Raw genomic sequence first — 6,242 nt, 5'->3', positions numbered from 1 at the left:
TAAAATATATATTTACAAAATATTTATAAATATTTATAAATATTTATAAACTTATTTTAAATATTTTGTAAATATTTTTATAGTCTTAGATCATAAACATTTATTATAAATATTATGAAATAATTTATCGTAAACTTATAGTAAATGCTAAGGGAATATTTAATAAAACATACTATAATAAAAAATACTTAAATATTTATTTACACTTATTATAAATATTATATTAAATATTTAGTCTATCTTTTAATAATATTTTAAATAAAGTTTTATGTAAAATATGTATAAAATATTTATATAATATTTTAAAAAATAATAAATATTTATCATAAATTCTGTGCTGAGATACAACAATAAACATAAAGAAGTTTAGAAACTTCCTAAAGTTGTCGTTAGGTGTCGCCATCTGCTATTTTCAGCACTTCAATTAAAATCAGTCGATAAATACGGATCTTCTTGTCAATTAGAAAACTTCAATTAGAAAACTTGCTAATTCTAACAGAATTATATATAATAAATAAATAAGAATTATATATAATAAATATAATGATTATATATTTAGAAATAATGTTAAAATATTCTAGACAAATATTATTTCAGTCAATAGAAACATTCATCAACAATCATACAATACTTCAATTTACAGTAAAAATTTCGTAACATACATAAATATGTTAGATAAAAAATATTTTTCTTAAATTATTGTAAAATAGTTTCAACTTTTAAAATAAACTAATATTTACTTCTAACAAATAACAAATGTAAAATTAAAGATAATTTTCGCTTTTTAGTATATAGATAGTAGTAACTTATTTTTTGATATCTCAAATAATTATATAATTTGTAATAGACATTAAATATAACACCCCCGTAAATGTCTTATGTCCCCGCGATCACATTTAATCGACAACTCGTGGACCCACATGATTCGTGAGAACGCGATTTCACGGCGAATCGTTTTCTCATGACGTGTCGTCGAGGGCAGGAACGCTCTACTCGACGTCGTCCCGCATACAAGATCTACGTAATACAATATAACATGACTGCGGGTGGGAACAGTTCATAACATACATATTTTTGGATCTGATTGCTCCTCGTATTCACGCAGAAACGCAGAAAAATGTACCCATATGCAGGCCGCGATCGACACGATGGTCGGTTCTAATCTACTTACAGAGATTGGAATCCAAACTAACTTAATAGATACTTTTCAAATATGTTTCTTTTGCCTCAAAGATATTTGAAGTTTCTATTATAAAAATGTTAAATCTATTATAAAAATTTTACATCTACGAATATTTTATGAGAAATATAAATATAAATGTGAATCTAAATAAGAGAAAAGATGTATTTAACATAAATCTTTTTTGTTTTTTGAATTTTATTTTCGATTAATTTCTTATATATATATATATGTGTTTCTAATATATATTATAAACGCATTAATATTGCATAATGTATATTATGCAACATGTAAAATAAAATATTATACATGAGCTATTTGAATTTAATTAGGTAATTCACAAACGTCATAAAAGATTTTATATTTTTTCTTTTCATTGCATTTATATGACTTTTACTGAGAACAAACGAATAATTTATTTCAGTGAGGCAGTATTCAAGATTATTATATGACTGTACCTTTGAAAAGGTAGCACCCACACATCGAAAATATTTCATCGATAAATTACTCTCGGGAGTCCTCCAGGACCCCGTATGGCGAAACCATATGCTTTTAAAGTCCGTTTATGCTGGCTGAGAGATGACTCTTCCCGACACGCGACCCGCAGCCATCCCGGATACTTTATTCTCGATGTTTTATAGTGACTGCAAGAAAATTATGCTATTCCCGTGTCATAATCGTTGTCATTACATCTACACTTCATAGAAATAACAAAAGATGTACAAAAATATCGAGAGATTTAATTATTAATGCATTTCTCTTTGTATAAAAGCAAACGAATGACTTATTTCGATATAGATTAACTTTTAATCTTAATTTAACTTATTTTTTCTAGTTTTAAGAATTAGAAAAGGATAAAAAGCAAGTTAAATCAAAATTAAAATTAAAATTAATCTACATTATAGTAGAAAAACCTTAGGCTTATTTTTACCAATGTAGATTAACTTTAATCTCGATTTAATTTATTCTTTATTTTTTTCTGATTCTTAGAACTAAAAGAAGAAAAAAATAAGTTAAACCGAGATTAAAACTAATCTTTAAATTTCTTGAAGTGAAATCTTATTCCAAAAGAATCAAAATATTATCACTATTGATTTGCATTCTTAAATAAGAGTGAAAAATTTTTACTGTTTTGGAAGATTTACCTTCAAAAAAGAACTCTTATTTCTTTTTTAGAGTAAATCTCACTTCAAAAAAAAGAGTGAAAATCTACCAGTCTTATTTAAAAGTTACAAATTTTTCACTCTTTTTCAATAGTGGCAGTATTTTAACTCTTTTGGAATGAGATTTCTCTCCAAGAAATTTAGAAAGTATATTAATAGAAATAAACAATAAATAATTTTATTAAACATTTTCAATGCATACAAGCAAATATCGAGTAGAAATTCGCACTGTTAAATAATGAAGATATCGTATTATAAATAATATTCGGTGCGCAAATACTAACGGGGATACAAATGCAACGGATGCATGCGAGCGTGTTCGCCGATGAGTTAATCAGGATGCGACGTCATCGTTTAAAATGTCATATTTTCTCTCACTTCAAAGGGCGATATTTGCGCAAGTTCGGAACCGCGCACTTGGATATTAACTTCATAAATTGTGTTGCATCAATTTGAAATGTTCAATTTTTAGTTTTCCAAATTTTTGTTTTTTTTTCTCACGATGGTACGGTTACTTAATATAGATCGATTGTCACATTGATTGTATTATATTCAATTATATATTTTATAAATATAATTATATATTTTTTAATAATTTATAAATAAATATTAAAAGTACTAAAAATAGTAAAAATATATTAAAAGTAAGAAAAGAATAAATTAAAATTGAGATGTCCTAAAAAATCGATTATAACTATTTTATTTATTATCAATATTTAGATGCATATTACGTTTAGTCCGTATTTTCAAAAAGTCAAAAATAAGACAAATTTATTCTCATGCTGAGTTGTACACTAGAATAATACAAAGAACTTGATTCTTTCTTTGAGCATATCTAAATTTTCATGTTTTAATGTATATAATCCGAGGAATTCAGCTACCAATATAAAATCGATGATTTATGACGCAGGTATAGAGAAATATGTCTCTTAATTTTCGTCTTATTTTTCGCTATTGCGAAATATCACATAAACTTACACGATTTCCGATATATTGAGCGTATACATTACAATCATTTCATGTTTTTTTTATTAATTTGATATCTTATACGAGCTCAAAATAATAAGGATTTTTTTCTTACCTTTCTCTCTTTACATGTAGATTGTTTTATTAATAATTTATATAATAATAATTTATGCTGTAAAATTTGCTGGGAGATTTTAGCAGAAAAATTTCACTTTGCTGTCTCGACCGACAGTTAAAAGTACGATATCAATAGTGGTCGACAGGAAGAGCTTGAGAACGTAGCATCTCGTTGAATGATATTTGCGGCACAGAGAAAAAGAAAAAGAGAGAGAAAGAGAAAGAGAGAAACATGGCGGAGGTTCCTCGTCGCCTTCGCGTAATTACGTCCAATTGAAGCAATTTAGATCAATTGAGCGTTAACAGGCTCAATTGGCGGGCTCCGACGCTGCGGGCAGCACTGTACGTTCGTCGTTAAACGCTACGACATACCTACGATGTAAAAAAAAATACGGATGACGTGTAGAAAAAAGAAGTCTACCGTTCAGAGGTCGAGCATTTGCGTCTCTCTGTCCGTTTCTCTCTATCTCTCTCGCATGCGCGTGTGTTTCCGACAAAGTTTCCTCTCATGATGAAGATTAGATTCGACCTCGCGTCTATATTTGCGAAATCTTATGTGATCCACAAGAATTCTGTACATGCATTTAGTGTTATAATATTAATTAAAGGATATTTTATAACAGTATTAAGATTTGTTCAACCGTTAACTCTTATAACATCTTATTTATATCAAAAACTTTTTCTTAAATTACAATTGTAGTAAAATGTAATGTCAAATGATTTGGTCGAGCTCTAATTTTAATATTCCGGTATTATTATTTTATTATTGTACAATAATCGAGATGTCTTTTATTTGTAAAACCGGAGCATTTTATGAAATTATTATTAACTTATATACATGAAGTTTCATCCTTATATTAGGATTATATGCAATAAATATAAATATGTAATTGTTAAGATTAATTTATAGGAATAATATGTACAGAATAAATTATATTGTTTTTTATTTATCTATTATTAGGGTGCAAATACAATAGAAGAAATAAGGAATAAGGATTTCAACCTCTTAAAAACTGTATATTCTCTGGTGTATTCGATATTTTTAATACATTAAAATCATCATTTCTTATATTCCTTCTGTTGTGTCTGTACTCTTATTCTTAACAATTAGAATTGTAATTGTACCAATTGTAACAATTGTAATTGTTTATTTTAAATATTCTTCAAATTAATGATTTGATATATTAAATTTAAAAAGAAACGTATTTAATTAATTCGTGATTTTGATGATGTCAATTGTTTAATAATATGAAATTAAGCAAAATATAAAAAAGATATAATTATATTGCATATAATTTATAGATATGTAGAAGATATGTAGAAATATCTTCTTTTCGGCTGTACTATTTTTTTTATTTTTGATAATAAAATTTTTATCTTTATGTGTTTATTATCATAATAAACATTTATTTTTTTCATTTATCACAGTTTGAACGTGTGTCTCACAGAGTACAGCTAAAAAAAGAGTAGACTTTAGAATAATCTGTATGTCATCTATATGTATAACAATATCTGCGCTACGTATCGAGGGTTGATTTGATGGAAGCTGTGATGCGAAGAGGTGGAACTGAAGAGGCCGCGCCATTTTACCCCTCTTCGCACGAAGTAGTGGGGCAACGACGTATCACACTTGTCTTCTTTTCTTATCTCTTTCCAGACTTCATCCAACCACATCGCAGATGGAGTGGGGAGCATTATGTGTCTTCTTCCTTGTGCAATGTATGTACTCCACGTTTTTGTTCTTTTCTCGCGCTCCATCTGTTTGTTCACATCGCCAATACAGTTATTTGCAAATCTTCAAACGAGCGATTTAAGCGATAAAAACGCACACTATCCATCTCTTTTTGATGGATAACCAAATTCGCGATATGAAAGTCTAAAAGCACATGCGAGTTGCAATATTTGCTACAAAGATACAAAAAAGATTCAAAATAATATTATCTCTTATAATTTATTTATTTTTTTTGTTAAGTTTTGTTCGATGTCTCGCAATTTTTCAATATGAATATTTGTGATCTGCGAATTATGACATTACATTATGAGAACAATATGGAGTCTCGTTCACTCTTGATCCAACGACGCGACGCGACGACTCGCATCCGGCGTGCGCACTTCCGGTACGCTGCGCAAAAAGCGCGGAAACACAATGGCGGAGAATCACACCGCGAATCCTTCTCGGACTTCTTCGATTCACCTTGATCACCTGGTTTATCCGGCAACAGGAACGAACGGCAAACGAATACGCGTTATTTATGTAGGTCATGTTTGTACCTCGCGAGGAGCAAGATGGCGGACGCGCGGATGCGAGAGAAAGTCACGGATACGGAGGGTCAGTGCAGGAGGCTGCGTTACACTGCAGTCCGGCGCTCACCGGACCTTCACTTATATCGTCGCTCGGCTAATAACGCTAGTAATGTGATATGATTAGCTTAGTTGAGTTCAGTTTAGTTCGTATTCGTTCAATTTAGTGGTTCGCCAGCAAAATCACATCGAGTTAAACCCATTTAGGCCAGTTAAGTTACCGACTTCTCCTCGTTCTCTTGCGGTCGCCGCCGCCGCCACCGCCACCACCGCCGTTGCCGCGCATCGACCTCCTGGGGCCTTCTTCGACGCACAGAAATATCCCGAAACATCCTAAAACATCCCGCATGAGATCTGGTCTCGTGCTCTACCATAAAATTGAAAATTAAGCCGCCGCAGGAGGTCTCACCAGAAACACCTTATTCACTAACAATGTCTCAGAAATTGATCTTAAAAGCTTAAGTACAATCTAGGAATAGAAGCCTTTTATAAGTATATCTAGTCTAGAAGAAGAA

This window comes from Atta cephalotes (genome assembly GCF_000143395.1).
Source record: "Atta cephalotes unplaced genomic scaffold scaffold00030, whole genome shotgun sequence".
Classification (NCBI taxonomy): domain Eukaryota; kingdom Metazoa; phylum Arthropoda; class Insecta; order Hymenoptera; family Formicidae; genus Atta; species Atta cephalotes.
Note: the sequence above shows the minus strand (reverse complement) of the source record.